Source organism: Mustela lutreola, chromosome 4 (assembly GCF_030435805.1).
Source record: "Mustela lutreola isolate mMusLut2 chromosome 4, mMusLut2.pri, whole genome shotgun sequence".
Taxonomy (NCBI): domain Eukaryota; kingdom Metazoa; phylum Chordata; class Mammalia; order Carnivora; family Mustelidae; genus Mustela; species Mustela lutreola.
Window position 1 is genome coordinate 70,223,921 of NC_081293.1, and position 18,436 is coordinate 70,242,356.

The window sequence follows — 18,436 nt, forward strand, 5'->3', positions numbered from 1 at the left end:
CATACACCTTCACTATACTTGTTTCAGGGTACTATACTTCTCTGCAGGGTTTCCTGCCCATGGAGCCCATGGATTTTTTAGCTGTGCTTATTATGGCATCTGGGAGAAGAGAAACCCAGTAAGCATTTGGCTGTCTCTACCTTTTCCATAGTTTTCTCTTATTTCTCTACCACCTTCAACTCTGTCAGTTTTGAATAGTTCCTTTTTATGTAGAGGAACTTCCTTTAATTCCTTCTACCTACTCGTTCTTTGTTTTTGTTTTTGTTTCAGTGTTCCAGGATTCATTGTTTATGTACTGACTGACCTTCTTCACTCCTAGGAGATGGTACTCATCGCTTTCTTCTTTGTGTTTTGTTTCCTACATTTCCCAACCCTCTCCTCCATCCTTATTTCTTCTCTTTCCTGTTTCTTTGTCTTCTGTCTCTCTCTCCCTCTCTCTCTCTCCTCCCCTTGCCCTCTCTCACCTTCCCTCTCTCTCCTTCACTCACCCTTCTCCCCTCTCCTCTCCTACGGCTTGCTCTAGTCTTGCTCCCTCCCTGCAGATAATTTACATTCCAGAAAGGACAACAAGCACTTTCTTGGCTTTAGTCACTTCATATGCCTAACAGTTTGGTCTACATTTAAAAGGTAATCGCCACTGGACTTCCAGTCTCATTTGTTGCAGAAAAGAAGTAGGATAGCATCTTACAGAAAAAGAAAGAAAAAACTCCCAGAGTCCACACATTGCAATAGCTCTAAGGTTTCCTTCTATTATCAAATGAGCGCCTTAGAAGAGATGCCCTCCGATTTCATTTCCAATGATAATGAAGTTTGAAAACATTTTCAATCGCATCTCTAAATTTGTAAGATTTAAATTCAAACGAGGAGGAGGACGTTTGCCAAATAGCATCTGTGAAATTATCAATTCCAAGGGAGTTCATTTAAATATGTAAAGTGAAATATGGTCTTAGGGGGGGAAAAAAAAAACAACAAAAACACAGGACTCTTTAGTGACCTGTGGGCGCTAGACCTGAGTCCACACAGGCAGTTGGTAGTGGTCACTGAGAGCTCCCCAGCTCCCTCCCATCTGACAAAGGAAGTCGCTTTTCTCAGCCAGGTTCACTGTGGCTTTGGGAGCAGATCTCCCAAAATGTGTGACGTTTGAAGGCAATCACAATGTATTTCTGTTTGTCTTATGATACTAAGTGCTTCATTCCATAACATACACCCCCTTACACACACATACACACAAACACACATACACACAAGCTAACTTATGTAATCAAATCATATGAAAATCAGCTTCTGTTTACTGAAAAGTCTTCAAAAGTTTTCCAAGGGCTGTGGTCACGCTGACGTTAAAAGAGACATAATGCAAACAGCCTTGCAAAGAAACTCTTGAATTCTGGATTTTCTATAAGCCCGATCCCATCGCTAGAGATTACTGCAAGGAACAACTGGCCAGTGATGGCACTGCTGATAAGAATAACTAGAAACTGGGATGCCTGTGTGCCTCAGTGGGTGAAGTACCCAACTCCTGGTTTCGTGATCTTAGGGTCATGGGATCGAGGCTCCCCATCAGTCTCTGTGGGGAGTTGCTTAAAGAGTCCCTTCCTCTGCCTTTCCCAGCACGCTTTCTGCCTCTCAAATAAATTAATTCAAGAAAAACGAATAACTAGAAACTTATGAGAAAGCACTTCAAAAACAGAACAGGTTCAACCACATCCCCTCAAGACAGTGAGGTGTCAAATAAGGAAGTGTCCCATAATGGTACTCCTTGTTGACCTGGCAGAATGCAGGGTGATATGAAATACTGAAATTTAAGATTGCTGACATGTTTTGGTAGAGTAAATAAATAATGAATAGGTTTTTAAAAAATCAATGACTTAGAATATGAAAAGCATATTCAGTAGGGTTTGGAAACAACTCAATCTCAATCCCTAGACCGCCTCTTCTTTCTTTACATTTTTTTTTTTTCTTAGTTCAAGTTTAGCAACAACAATGAAAGACCAAAAGTGATGCCCCACTACTGTACAGCTCAGTCAGCCTGCCCCCAGAGCACAGCTTAGGCCATTCTCTCCAGAGGAAGAAAATCTGGCCTCCTCAGCTCCTACAGGAAGGGCCTGTCCTGTCCCATACCAGACCTGCACTGAGTCTAAAGTCTTGTGTTTTAACATGGATAGTAGTACAAAAGAGATTTTTCATGGCAGCTTATGGCAGCTTGGCCCTAAAATGGCCCAGGGTTCACTTCTGCTTAGAGAAATATTCTTTGCTTTTTGGGACAGCAGGCTTAATGGTATGACTGCCAGGCTTCCAGCCAGCTGGGCACACTTCCCCATGCTTTTCAGGAAACTCAACTAGTCTTACTCTCAACCACAGAGTGACCAACAGGGAGGTCTTCACGGTGATCTGTGGAAGGATGCCTTCATCATCAATGATAAAAATACATGGGATGTCTTCATCAGCCTTTAAGACTCCATAGTCCTGAAGGATGGTACACTTGGGGTGTGATATAAGGGAATGTTCATGGGTCCCTGTCCTCCTTGTTTCTTGGGTTTGTTGATCTCTACCAGGTGATGGAAACAAGAACCCACAGAAGTACCAATCACTTGACACTTGACTTTCTTAAATCTTTCTGCCCTGTCACTGGAAGTGATGATCTCTATGGGGGCGCACAAAGATAAAGTCAAGAAGAAAAAAGAACACAGCATATTTTCCTTTGTAGTCAGAGAGCCTGATGTCTTTGAATGGGCCATCTAGCATAACAGCCTTGGCTTTGAAGTTGGGGAGAGGGTGCTCAATTTTGGCATTTCCTGAAGACATCTTTTTATTGGCAGATTTGAAACAGAACACACCAAAGACCAGTCAGGAAGAAGACCTCTACACCCATATTTTAAATGAAATTTTTTGGAACTATACCAAATTACAAAGATATATTGCTCTAACGGGGGAGGGGGGCGGGGAGTCTGTATAAATACGTACATACATATGTACATACGTACATAATTCATGATCGTCAATGAAAGATGTAGAGGAGCAAATGAATTTCAAAAATATGCACAAAAGGAAAACTACATTCTAACTTTACAGAATCTCAAAATAGACTCTCTTCTCTGTGTGCTGAGTGTATGGCAAGTTTGGTGACACATTCATTTGAATATGTTAGCAAATTACACTGATCAGTTGCATTCTATTATAGAATTTCATTATATAAAATTAGGAAAAAAGGAAATATCTTTGCTGGTACTTCTAAAATGTATTTCTTAAGTATTTTCTGAACATTCTTTCAGGTTTGAGATTTAGAAATCATTTTGAACAGATATGATATAAAAAGTTATTTGAAGAGAAGCTCTTAAAATAAATGAGAAGAAAAAAAAAGCATGTCAGCATAGGTCTAACTTTATCACCATCCCTTCTCTTCCTTCTCATCGGATGGTTACAGTAGATGTTTACAAGGTATACACTTGGGCCAAAGTCACTTTAGGAAAGACTGATACTGGTATAGGAAATATTATTTTGGGTATTACCGAATATGCATTTTTGGCTTTTTGTTTAGTTTCAGTGGATTTTTTTTTTAATATAAGGAAATAAGATCATGCAAAATGTATTGATCCCTCTAAACTGACCCATTATGATTACTGTTGGTTTGGGACATAATCATCATGGCTTCAGTCAGAGAAATGAATTTTCTATGAATCACAGCATCTCTGATACTGAATGTTTTTTTCTAGAAGTCATTAAATATCTGCCAACACCTATGTAATATATCTGAGGCACTAATCACTTTAGTCACTACTCATTTATTTATTTATTCATTCAACACACTTTTGAAGGATTGCTACTATATGCCAGGTACTATAAAAATGTTGGGGCAAGGCATTTATTCCAGATGGGGGAAATAATGTGTATGGCCCTGTGATCAGAAGTAAGCACAGTATGACAAAGAATCTGAATGAAGGTCAGTGTAAATCAAATGCTGGTGGAACTGAGGATATATGCAAGGACCAAGGTTTACAGATGTAATAGTGATAATTTTAGATTTAATTATAAATGAAGCCATTGGAGTTTTAAAAGCAGGAGCAGGGCACCTGGGTCATTCAGTCAGTTAAGCATCTGCCTTTGGCTTAGGTCATGACCCCAGGATCCTGGAATCAAATCCTGCATCAAGCTCCCTGCTCAGCAGGGCGTCTGCTTCTCCCTCATCCTCTGCCACTCCCCCAGCTTGTGTGCGCTCAATCTCTCTCTCTTTCTCTGTCGAATAAATAAATGAAATCTTTAGAAGGAAAAGAAAAAAAAAAAAGCAGGGGGTGAGAGTAGAAGGGAAGGTGTGACAGCATGATCCCATTTGTTCTAAGACAGATCACTAGATCTAGTGGGAAGAATGAATTCCCATAACATCTGATAGAGAAAAATAACACTTAGACAAGATACACACCTGTGGCATAGTCCAAGTAGGAGATAGTGGTGGTTTAAACCATGAAAGGGTCAGATTAGCTAGAGAAGGAAACTATATAGAGAGACTGATGGAGAGATTGGGAGAAAAAAAGAAAAAATATATATATATAATGTATACACACATACACACACACACACATGCATACATGATGTATGATTTATTAAAAACCAGGAGGGAAGAGAGGAAAATACATATATACTATGTATATGTATATATATATATATTCATATTATATATATAATATGTATATATGCATACATACACACATGCACACATCAGGTATGATTTATTAAAAACCAGGAGGGAGGAGAATAAACGGAAACAAAGCTAAAGTAAATAGTCCCAAGAGCAGGACCATTCAAGGAGACAGAACCCCTAAAAAGTCCACAGTTAGAAGAGAGATCTTGAGTTTAGTTGCGAGCAAATTGAGTTTGAAAGAGAAATTAGTTGATTCAGATTGATGTTAAACTTTTGCAACAAAAATAGTAATCTTCAATGCTTTGCCATGATTTTTTAAAAAATCACCCATGTGGTAGAAAATTATCAATTTTTACAATTATTTTAATTTTGTGTTTTGTTGAAAAAAAAGTTTAACTTTGATGGCTCTCTGGATCCTCTACTCAATGTTGTATACAATTTAATGAATTGTTTTTCTCTATAGGAATGTCCAGTATACAACTGGCAAGGTAATAGTTGGTATATTAAAATATATATTTGGTAAGATAACAATTCTATATTGGATATTCCTACAAAGAATAATCAACATAATTTTTCTCTCAAGAAAGAAAAAGACATTGGTATTTAATTTGTCAAAATAATCACTTGAAATCAAAATGATAAAGAAATAATTGAACATCTATCTACCATCCTAGAATGCAGAATTTTTCTCTAAAAATTTAGAGTATTTAGGCCTTTTACTTCCCTTTTAGTATCATAAAATGAGCAAATTTAGATTCTGCTTACAGAAATACCTTTTAACTCTTAACCCATTGACCAAATAAGATTTTAAGAATCTAAGACCAAAGAATATGTGTATTCATCCTCATAGACTCTTTCTCTGAAGTCATGTTTGTCTGAATTTCTATACATTGTGTTACAAACTATGGAAATCCAAAATAATTTTAAGTTTTGTGGAGACTGCATTATATATTATTTATAATTTATCAATTAATAAATTATTTATTAATTTATAATAAATTTATTGATAATCTTAATGATTTATTAATGAATTTTTTGATAAATACATATGTGCACGTTTTAAAAATTAAATATAAGAAAATTATCAAGTATAATTTTTCATATTTGTGTAATTCAGTAGGGAAATACCAAATATGACTATTAATTTTGAAAGATTAAAATACTCCGTAGCAGTATTTGTTCTCCTCAAGGGATGCAAGGGATAAAGGTCAGCAGGCCCTCTGTTGTAGGGACATAAGTATGCAAAAACGGAAGCTGGGCACCATCCTAATCCCATTAGTCATTTCATTTTCCCCTTTTTCTCTATTGTTCCTGTTCGTGTGAATTTTTACTTGAGAACTTATTAAGTGCTCTTAATGAAGACAACCAAATATACTCTAGGTATATTAACACTGTGCAGAGATTCCTGGGACAGATTTCTTTCCCCACAGTCCAAATTTTGGTTTTGAAAGAAAAATCTAATTTACAAATCTGTCAAGTATGTAGACCATAGCCTCTTCTTCTGAACATACTCATTAGACTGTAATCAAATATAAGGGTCAAATGCATAGTTTCTCCTTGAATTTAAGCCAGCCTAGGTTCATGAATGTATGTCTAAAACTTATGGTTGTAAGAAGCTGAAAAAAAATTCTGTGTGTATGTATGTATGTATGTGTGTGTGTGTGTGTGTGACAGAGACCCTGAATCCCTAGAGTCTAAGTAGCTCTATTGCATTATGAAAGTTATAAAATGTGACACAGAGGGAAGAATGAAGTAGTCTCCCACCTCCAGCAAGAACCAGAATGGCATCAAGATATTAAGCACCTCTGTGAATAAAATATAACTTTAAAAAATAAATTTGATTAAATTAACATATAGTGTATTATTAGTTTCAGAGGTAGAATTTACATCAGTTGCACCTAACACCCAGTGCTCATTCCATCACATGTCCTCCTTAATGTCCATCACCCAGTTATCCCCTTCCCTACCCACCTCCCCTCCAGCAACCCTATTTTATTTCCTAAAGTTAAGAGTCTCTTCTAGTTTGCCTGCCTCTCTGTTTTTATCTTATTTTTCCCTTCCCCTATGTTCATCTGTTTTGTTCCTTAAGTTCCACATCTGAGTGAAATAATATGTATTTGTCTTTCTCTCACTGACTTATTTCACTTAGCATAATAACCTCTAGTTCCAACCAAGTCATTGCAAATGACCAGATTTCCTTCATTTTGATGACTGAGTAATATTCTATTATCTATGTATACCACATCTTTTTATCCATTCATTTGTTGATGGACATCTGGGCTCTTTCCATAGTTTAGCAGTTTAGCACTGCTGTTAGAAACATTGGGATGCATGTATTCCTTCAAATCACTATATTTGTATCCTTGGGGTAAATATCCAAAGTAGTAGTGCAATTGCCAGGTCATAGGGTAGATCTATTTTTAACTTTTTGAGAAATCTCCATACTGTTTTCCACAATGGTTGTACTAATTTGCATTCCCACCAGAAATATAAGAGGGTTCCCCTTTCTCCACATACTCACCAATATCTTTTCTTTCCTGAGCTTTTAATTTTAGCCATTCTGACAGATGAGAAGTGGTATCTCATTATGATTTTAATTTGTATTTTCCTGGCAATGACTGAGGTTGACCATTTTTTCATGTCTCTTGGCCATCTGGATGTCTTCTATGGAGAAATGTCTGTTCATGTGTTCTGCCCATTTCTTGTCTGGATTTTTTGTTTGTTTTTTGGGTGTTGAGTTTGATAAGTTCTTTATAGATTTTGGTTATTAGCCCTTTATCTGATATGTCACTTGCAAATATCTTCTCCCATAAAATATCACTTTGATGCCTAAAGAGTTGCAAAATTGAGAACAGTGAGAAAGAGTCTCAGTATGGACAACAGTGAGGCACGGTGCTTCCTGGCAAGCATAGGACTGAGGTGATCCCCTTAGGGACTTTGATAGCAGAGGATCAATAACTAAGACCACTTATATAAGACTATTTTGCCAAGAGGATATCCAGCATTGACAAGGCTAAGATTTGAGAAGACATAAGATGCATGATCTTGAAAAAAGTCACATCTCCTGTCTGGGAAACAGTTTCCTCATCTGTTACCCGAACAGATTAATTGAAAATAACTCTTTCATAGGAGATTTTTATAATAAACTAGTTAGTCAAAGCGACCTACTGTTGATGTAGTAGGTCCTTGTCTGCTTCAGATGTTCAAAAAATAAATAAATATAACCTATGGCCATGGTGCTGAGTAAAATGGGCTGACTATATCCTGAAACTTGATTGTTTCAGTACCATAATTATTGAGTTCATGACACACACCAGATAATTTATTATCCTACTTGGAATAAAAAGGGTAAAACCTTCCCAAACATTCCACATCTTAATTTCTAGAATCTATGAGTATACTATGTTTCATGCAAAGGAAAATTTAGATTTCAGGAAAAATTAAGTTAGCTAATCTGCTGACTTTAAAATAAAAGGATTATGCAGAATGTACGCAATGTAATCAATAGGGTTCTTAAAAGTGGAAAACTTAAACAGTTGAATTCTGCATGGGAGGGAAATGGGAGTGTGGAAGAAGTGAGAGGGATATGCTATGAGAAGAAATTATCTGGCTGTTACTACCTTTCAGGATGGAGGAAGGACCATGAGCCAGGAGAAGTAGACAGTATCTAGGAGATAGGAAAGACAAGGAACTAAATTTTTCTATAGACCCTAGGAAGAGAACACAACCCTGTCCATACCTTGATTTTAAGCCAATGAGACTATGTCTTACAGAACTGTTGTTCTGAGCCACATAGCCTTGGTGACTGGTTACAATAGCCATAGAAAACTAACACATCTCTTACAGATTTTACAGCATAGTTAGGGGCACAGACCAGAAAACTCATAAATCTGTCACAGTGGCATTTACAGTGTATTATAGGAAAACAAGATCGGTAACTAAATCATTCTGGAGTTAGCTGTGTTCAGTTGTTTTTGTAAAGAAGTTCTAAGCTGAGAACTGAATAAGAGTAGGATAAGCAGAGGCAGAGATACATGATAGGGAAAGAAACAGAGCTCAGATGGTGGAAATAGCATTTGCTATGATGGGAAGGTTTGAAGGACTTTCATACACTTGGAAAGATGGCAGCTTACAGAACTCCTGTTTACTTATATTTTAACATCATATGTCTCACTGTAGCCACAGTTTTCCTGTAAATGATTTTGAATGAAACAACCAAACACTTGGCCCTATTTCTTACTATACTAAATCTATAATGATTGCAGACTTGTGTTTCTTATTCATAAGTTATAAGATTAAAGGCTTTTAAAATATTATATTGTGTAGATGTGGGCCTCTTTATAGCTCTCTGTCATTCCTGGTATTAATTCTAAAAAGAAGAAAAATAATACTAGGTTGTTAACCTTGCACTCTTACTTAGATCATTTGTCAATTTTGCTCACCTTTCTTCTTTCTGTTCTGTACATTTCAGAGAGCCAACCTAAAGGCTTAAAGCATCCTACATTTTTAAGACATGCGACTTCTTGAATATATATTTGTTTAGGATAGCTTCGTCATTTGTCAACTTCATTCAAGCCGTGTATGAATTTCAGATCAGAGGGAACATGTGATATATCCTGTTTAAATGCAATTTAGTTGTATAGTGCACAGAGACCTGAGATGGCTGTCCTCAGCAAGGTCTGCCTACAAGTATGGCCCTTGTGTAGCATCTGGAAGAGAGATTACCTCCTGGAGTGGAGTGGAGGAGGTAAGGCCCTAGAGAGGTGCAGGTGCATGGTATCAGTACTATTGTAGTTCCTGGATTGGGCAAGTTGGCAGTGGTCATTACATTATATAAATACATACTTTTTAAGAAGAGCCCTGTTTACTTGGTAATGATGATAGGGTATAATAAACTGGTTATTAAATCAGAGTATTAAATGGAATATTAATAAAGTGATTTATGATTAGTCTAATAAAGTACATTTCAAAAATAACTAAAATGTTAACAATGGAGTAAAAGGCTTTGGAAAGAGATTCATATTTTATTCTGAGAATTACTGGATTAATGACTTTACATTGATTAACTGGACTTTATCACTCTGAACTTCACCTTCAATAACAATTGTTGATAAGGATTCTCTCAAAATGGTTTTTTGAGGGTGGTCAGCCATTAGACCTAGTACCAAATATTTCTGGTTCTCCATATGGGCACATTACAGGACTGCACTTCTGCGGGTATTCTGTTTTTGTTTTCTTAATATTATATCTAATCATGATATTTGTGATTAAAAGTGCAATTATGAAACTCAGTTCTGAAGGAAAAATTTAAGTGTCAGTGTGTAATTTGCCACATTTCCTTCTGTCTGCTGAGTTGTCACTCTTCGCTTCTGCCAGTCTGCTCTTCTGAGCAGCTCTGACAGCAGAACCATTTGGATATGGAGAATGAACAAGAATATATACTTTCTGTTGTTTTAAGCCTGTTTTATTTCTTTCTGTTTGTCACTACAGCATATTTTTGCTTATCCTAACTGATGAATTAAAAAAAAATTAAACATATAATGTATTATTTGTTTGGAGGGTACAGATCTGTGAATCATCAGTCTTACACAATTCACAGCTCTCAGCATAGCACATGCCGTCCCCAATGTCCATCCCCAGCCACCCCATCCCTTCCCCACTGCCCTCCAGCAACCTTCACTTTGTTTCCTGAGATTAAGAGTCTCTTATGTCTTTTTTTTTTTTAAAGATTTTATTTATTTATTTGACAGATCACAAGTAGCAGGCAGAGAGAGAAGGGGAAGCAGGCTCCCTGCTGAGCAGAGAGCCTGATGCGGGGCTTGATCCCAGAGCCCTGAGATCATGACCTGAGCCAAAGGCAGAGGCTTAACCCACTGAACCACCCAGGTGCCCTGCAAGTCTCTGATGGTTTGTCTCCCTCTCTGGTTTCATCTTGTTTCATTTCCCATCCCCCTCTATAATCCTGTCTTGTTTCTTAAATTCCTCATATCAGTGAGATCATATGATAATTGTCTTTCTCTGATTGACTTAGTTGGCTTAGCATAATACCCTCTAGTTCCATCCATGTCATTGCAATGGCAAGATTTCATTTTTTTGATGGCTGCTTAGTATTTCATTATATATATAGGTCACATCTTCTTTATCCATTCATCTGTTGATGGCCTTCTAGGCACTTTCCATATTTTGGAGCTATTGTGGACATTGTTGCTATAAACATAAAATTTTTATTAAAGGAAATAAAATAATACAGCACACCCAGCATAATGTTTAATGTATTAAAAGTGATTAACAAATAATAGTAATTATATTATTCTATTTTCCACTTAAGTAATAGCTCTAGCAGAATACCACATAGAATGGGTAAAGTTTGGTAAGCAAAATATTAGAGAATTTCTCCATACATGGAGAAGCATATACACCTAAATGATGGATCGGGAGCCATTAAATACAAATTCTGTAACCATTTTTTTTTCCTGGAGCTGTCTTTTTATTACTTGATTGTTAAAGCAAATTTCAACTAAATAACTGTGTTTTACATGAATTTCTTTTTCTTTTTTTTACATGAATTTCTTAAATGTAACTTTTTCTACCTCATAGTCAGGAAAGCAAGTCCCAGAATGATTGATCCATTCATAAAATGAGATTATTTTTATAAATTTTAAAAAGAAACTGAACAGTGTATTGTTTAGGCATACTTACACATTTAATTTTTTAGCAAGGGAAAAGCTAAACATAAGATTCTGGTGAATGATAATCCGGCCATAGGAGTTCAGTGGTGAGTTTATGACTGGAAATCTTTATCTTCCTAAAGAGACTACTTATACTTAGGAATCTCCTTTAAAAACAAACAAACAAAAAACCCAAACCAAAAGCCCTCCATGAAAAAATAAATAAAAGAAAGAAAGAAAGAAAGAAAGAAAGAAAGAAAGAAAGAAAGAAAGAAAGATAGATAGATTTAAAAAGCCCTCCATTTGGGGCTTGTTATCCAAAGTACTAATGCTAGTTATTATACGGTATCTTTAAAGTGTAGAGTATAAGAAACTATAGTCTTATAAATTTAAAGAAGCCTACTGTGTGTCTTTTAAATTTCACTGAGCATCAAGTGTTTGTTTTAGCATATCTGTTCCTGAAGCAGTTGGAAGACAGCATGTACATACAGGCATCTTTCAAATTCACTGTCTTAATTACCAAAATTAAAAGAAAACACATAAATTTTCTTCTTAGTCTCTTCCTGTAGTTTATTTTCCTTCCCATTATTCTCATTTTTTTTTAAAGAAAATTTACAGAGCCCTGAATCATAGACTAAGAACACAGCTGCCACTTAGATGAACAAATAAATAACTGCATTTTTCACATAAAAATGTGTAATTTTGGACAAAATGCAGTGAATCCAGGGGCTTATACTATCCTCAAGAAGTAAACAAGTAAAATATTCTTCATTTCCCATCACTATAACAAATCAAAACTGCTGTTGACTTTAACAAAAGAACAATTTTGAAATTTTAATCATTTTTACCTGTTTTTATTTGCTATACTGACAGGTCATAAAAAGAACATCCCTAAGGAGGAATGCCTGGGTGGCTCAGTTGGTTAAGTGTCTGACTCTTGATTTCAGCTCAGATTGTGGTCTTGGGGTTGTGAGATCAAGCCCTGCTTCAGGCTTCATGCTTGGCATAGAGTCTATTTGAGATTCTCTCTCTCCCTGTCTCTTTACCCTCCACCCCCACAAAAAAAAGAACATTCTTAAGGATATAAAACAGTGTCAAGATCTCATAATTTTGCTTATAAGTAGTTTCATTCCCTTGAAATGTAATATTGCTGTTGTTCTTAATAAGAATAATGCACGTATATAATACAAGTATATAGTCATGAGGACTCCTCTGAGTCTCTGAGTTCAGTTTCTGTGGACAGAAAGAAACTGAAAGCATAGATGGTATTTGTGGAGGTGAGGAGTGGCTCAGAAGAGACAGAATCATGGTTGGTATTTGTGGAGGTGAGGAGTGGCTCAGAAGAGACAGAATCATGGTTGGTGTGTGGGCATCTTGGGACATCAGAAGATGCATGGACTCATGGGCAGTTCTGGCTGCCTTATTTATCAGTCCTCATGAAATCGCTTTGTCTATATTCTTTTTATGACTTAAATTCAGTTCTCATGTTTGTTGTGGAGAGATCTCTACACAGTGAGTATATTCATCCAGTTAGAGACAATTGGTTTGTAGGTACTCCTTATTTTCTGAAACTGTGGACATCACAGAGAGCACCATTTCCCTCAGAGGGTCAGTATTTTTGTGGACAGTTAGACTCTGTACTGGCCTGTCTCCTTGCTCTGCCTTTTGCTTATTGGTCCCCTTCTGATATGGTCAAGGCTTTCTCCACTGAAAGTTGCTCTGAGTTCTCTCCAGTCCCCCCGCTGAATTCAGAGGTGCTCTACCCAGCACATCGCCTTCCTTCTCTGCCCAACCTAGACAGTGTGCTCAACAACCAACCTTCTTCCCTCTCTGATAACACTGTCCCCCTTTATAGAACAAATTCACCAACTTCGGGATCATGCAAATCTCTTAGATGAATGATTAGCTCAACTTCTGAAAAGAATCACAATTTTAGAAGGAAAACAGTTCAAGATCTGGCTAGAACGCAGTATTCTTTACTTCTCACAAAATAATATGCCTACTAATCAGGGCATCCAGGAGAAAGTACTCAGTGGATGCCCCTCCACTTCTTATGTGGCTGTCTGGCCTTTGGGTTTATCCATGCTCCCTTCTTCAGGTTACTCCATTTAAACAAAATTGATATAACTCTTTCCACAGAAAGTTATCTCATTTCCTGGACCTTCTCCAGTCTTCGTACTCATCGTGGTGTTAAACCAAATACAATTTGGAAGCAAAGCTCAGCCTTTATTTAATCTGGTGACCAGAGATTCTCATTGAGTTATAACTTCATTTGAGCAAGTGAGAATATACTTTCCTCTTCCTGCTTTCTTTTTTTTTTTTAATTCCCATAGCCGCCTATTCAATGCCTATCCTAGTTGACCTATAATGTATACAGTTCTCTCAAAAAACTTTGAATATTTTTCCTTGAAACTTACAATCCCAATCCTTTTGAGGCAGAATCTAGGTATGTCTGATTTTATAATCTATAGCATATATATTTTTTTAATTTGGAAATTTCAGATAAGTGATTAATAACCCTATGTCTACTCTTTTGATCCAATCTTGGGGAAAGTACAAATTCTTATATTTTCCCTAGAATGCAAGATTCAAGAACAAGGATGCCAGTATCCCTCATCCTCACACCACATTTCAAATACCTTCCCTTTAATGTAGGATTGTTGCTTTATATCCTCTTCACTTACTTCTGTGAGGTTTTAAAAAATATTTAATTAAATGTAACACACAAATAGTAGCTAAAATTTTATTAGAAACCAAAAAATCTTAGGTCATCCTGATTAAGAAGATGGATTTTTAATGTGGTTCACATTTTAACTCATGAAGGCCAATGCAGGCAGGTTAGTGTTTTAGAGAACAGATGCTTGATTTTAAGAACCCCAAATATGGCATTGTTAATCTCACTAGGAAAAAAGTTGGTTGACATTTCCCCTCACGAATGTTAAAATAATGACAGTGACTCACATCCATTTAGAGTATAAGTGGGGCAGAAAATAAAATTAATGATTTCATTTTTAACCTGCTTCTTTAGGGGATATGAGGAGTTACAAATAATCAGAGAAACACATCTATCTGTGTGTAAGAAGAAGATATATGGGAATCCTGAAAAGGAACTTACACGTTCCTGCTTTCTCCCCATCACTTTCATACGCAGGCTGTAAGACCTGCTTTCAGGGGTTGGTGTGGCTAGTGCTCATTTACCGAGATCAGAAATCATCATTTCCATTCATCCACATCTCATAAAAAATGCTGCAATAGAAGCCAGAAAACTAGTAATAATTGTATGACAGATACTAGCATACCACTAACAAAAATGAATATAATTTTATGCCCCTCATAGCTTGAATTTAATGGATATGCTTTTGTAATTATTTTAGGGTATTAAAATTCAGCTGTACTGAATGTTGTTTAAATAACTATTAATGATATGATTTTTCTGTGATTGAATGCACATGTAAATAACTGATAAAATCATGTAGTGCATTATATCTTTAGTTGTTTTCCCAGAACGAGTAATATAGCATTTAGTCACTTTAGTGATAGTTTCAAATCCTTTAAGTCAAAATAAAGTATGGATTCTGACAGAAATTTGAAGAAATGTAATGAAAATTGATGGAATACAACCACTGAAAGGCTTTGTGATTTGATTGGATTAAATTTTTTAAAAGATTTTTATTTTTTTACTTGACAAGAGAAAGAAAGAGATCACAAGTAGGCAGAGAGGCAGGCAGAGAGAGAGAGGGAAGAGCAGAGAGCCTGATGCAGGACTTGATCCCAGCACCCTGAGATCATGACCTGAGCTGAAGATAGAGGCTTAACCCACTGATCCACCCAGTCAGCCCTGGATAAATTTTTTTTTTTAAATGTAGGATTATTTTACCCTGTTTCTGACCATTTGATGTCCAAGAGGTACTCAATCTAATCTCTAAAATTGTAATAGTCACCATTTATACCACATTCTTTTATTTATTCACCTTCTTAATTGCTTAAGTCAGATTTGAAAAGCAACCTGGATCTCCTCTTTTCATCACTTCTGTATGTAGACCCTTTTACATATTAGTTCTGTTGACTCTACTTGTTATTTATTGCATCAGTTCCTTTCTACATGCGTTGTTATTTTAGTTGTCTAGTTTAGTTTAGTTTTATCCTATCCATGTCCTATCCATGTTGATGCAAATGGTGGGTATTCATTCTTTCTGATGGCTGAGGAATATTCCATTGTTTGTATGAACCACATCTTCTTTACCCATTCATCTGTTGAAGGGGATCTTGGTTCCTTCTACAGTTTGACTGTTGTGGACAATGCTGCTATGGACATTGGGGTGCATGTGCCCCTTCTTTTCACTACATCTCTATCTTTGGGGTAAATACCTAATAGCATAATTCCTCGGTCATAGGTTAGCTCTATTTTTAACTTCTTGAGGAACCTCTATACTGTTTTCCAGAGTGGCTATACCAGTTTGCATTCCCACCAACAGTGTAAAAGGGTTCCCCTTTCTCCATATCCTCACCAACATTTCTTGTTTCATTTTGGCCTTGCTAGTTTATTAGTTAAGATTCCATGTTCTGACTTGCTTCCTCAAACTTACACTGTTTTCTCAGAATACTCTTTCTGAAAAATAAACACTAAAAAAGTAATTTAAAAATGGTTAAATCTATTAGCCTGGTCTATAAAGTTTTCCATATTCAAACTCACCTACTCAACTTTTAACTGATTAACATACATGCCAGTCAAGAGTTACTAAAACGAAAAAAAAAAAAAAAAAGAGTTACTAAAACGAAACATGCATCTCAAACCTCAGCGTCTTTCATTGAGTCAGTCTAGCATCTTGTTCATCCTCAAAGAACCAGCTCAGGCTTCCTTCCCTAGAAGCTTTCCTTTATCTCCATTCCTTGCAGAGTTCTGCACACTCTGCTTCATCTGTCTAGTGTGCCTTGCAATCAACACACCATGTATCATACTAGATAACTCATCTGTTTTCCCAACTGGACTATCCAAACCTTTAAGGTAAGAACTGGGTCATATTTATCTTTATAGATGGGTATTCTGTAGGAAGCTTACTCTGCAACCCAGTATACCTACTTATTTTCCCTGTTGGCTTGGCTGTTAGACCTCCATGCAATATTTCTTCCATCTGTTTGAGCTCATTTTTTGTACCTGTCCTCTGTAGCTGACCTTTCAATATGGATTCAGTTATTGTTACTGTTGTGCCGTCTTGGGTATGATTATTTAGACTGTTCCTTTTTGTTGAGCTTTTCAACTTTCATTCTTGGCAATGTGACCATTAAATCTATTTTTGCTCCTATATAAACTTCAGTCTGAGTCTCATTCCCTTGCTAGATAGACAAATTGCACACCCACAAGAATACCAATAAATATGTGTTGAAAGAGTTAATGGTTAGATGAAAGTATGTGTGTTTAAAAATATCCTAATGTCTGAATATTTGCCCTAATTCCAGAGGCAATGTTATTTTTCATCTTTTTAAAAAAAAATTCCTCTTCAAGTACATAAACAAGAAGAAAAACAAATCATTGAAACTATGAGTTTGTATTTTCACTCATTCCTTTGAGAGAAAACTTCACAGATATCAAATCCCTTGTTTTATTTTTTAGACATGCTTTATGACATTTCAAACATTGAGTACAGATAACAAACAATAATAATTAATCAAAGTTGATTTTAGTTGCCTGAAGCATTATCTGTGAGGAAAATGGCATAGCAAATGTTCTCATTAAAATGTGCTGCTAATGCGTCATTGAAATACAAGACAAATACAAAAGATTAAGGACTTCCCCCATACATAGCTTTTGTTTCAACCTTTTCTATTGGTTGATTTTTTTGCTGGGTCTTGACAGTTTTGTTTTTGTGTTCGTTTTTTTTCTACAAACACAGTCGATTTTTCTAACATTCCAGATTTATTACATTTCCATCCAACTCTTCATCCCTTCTCTTTTTGTCTAGCCTTGGTCAGCCTTCGAAGAAAAGAATACCAAAGACAGAAGCTGACTTCCATGAAAACATGCTGATAATAAAACCTCTCACTTGCTATAAGCAATGAATTTTTGTGAAGTGTTAGGTCCCTGAAGGAGAAATTAATGTGTTTAACCAGCGATATGCTGCGGAGGTGGCCAAAACACAAGCCATCTTGTTCTGGCCAGTGGAGGGCTCTTTTCACTTGGTTCCAACCTGTTGGCCGTCAGCTCCTAATGCCCTCTCAGGAAGAACAATCACTGTTGTTGCTATTTGGAAAGGGGGACAGGGCGCATCTAATTTCATGCAGAGCAACCCCACGTTCTTTGTCTTCATGGAAGCAAAGAGCGAACTGTGTAACTTGCCAACTGGATGGTTTGTGCGTTTCTGAACAAAGGTAGCCTACGTAATGGCACATATTCAATGTGAAAAAGTGCCCCAAGGAGACCAAGTAGGTTAAAAAGGAGGATGTTTGCTTACCTACAATCCACCCAGTGTTGTAATTCTCCATATACTAGAAAAATGTGTTGCTTTCTATGCAAAACTCTTTAATCTGTTTTCCAATCATAACCTCCTTCAAAAGATATGGCAAAATTCCATTAATATGGAATATGGAATATTAATATGGAATATGTGAAAAAAGGTATCTCTCAAGTATATTAAGAAAAGCCAAATAACTTGTTAAGTAGGGTGCATGCTGATGGCAGCTATTAATTTTAATTTATAGTTTTGTTTTGTTTTGTTTTGTTTTTTTAATTTTTTATTTTTTATAAACATATATTTTTATCCCCAGGGGTACAGGTCTGTGAATCACCAGGTTTACACACTTCACAGCACTCACCAAAGCACATACCCTCCCCAATGTCCATAATCCCACTCCCTTCTCCCAAACCCCCTCCCCCCAGCAACCCTCAGTTTGTTTTGTGAGATTAAGAGTCACTTATGGTTTCTCTCCCTCCCAATCCCATCTTGTTTCATTGATTCTTCTCCTACCCACTTAAGCCCCCATGTTGCATCACCACTTCCTCATATCAGGGAGATCATATGATAGTTTAATTTATAGTTTTGAATTGATTTCTTTTTCTGAGAAAGAATTACTTTAAAAGCTGCGAAGATGTGTCCCGCCCATTTAGTTGCCAGCCCACTTAGAGAGAGCTTCCATTCAA

General features: G+C 36.4%; 1 pseudogene; it reads right to left on the bottom strand.

Moving 5' to 3' along the window:
• Window positions 1-2,223: 2,223 nt before the first annotated feature.
• Window positions 2,224-2,802, bottom strand: LOC131830337 (peroxiredoxin-1-like; annotated as a pseudogene).
• Window positions 2,803-18,436: the final 15,634 nt, after the last annotated feature.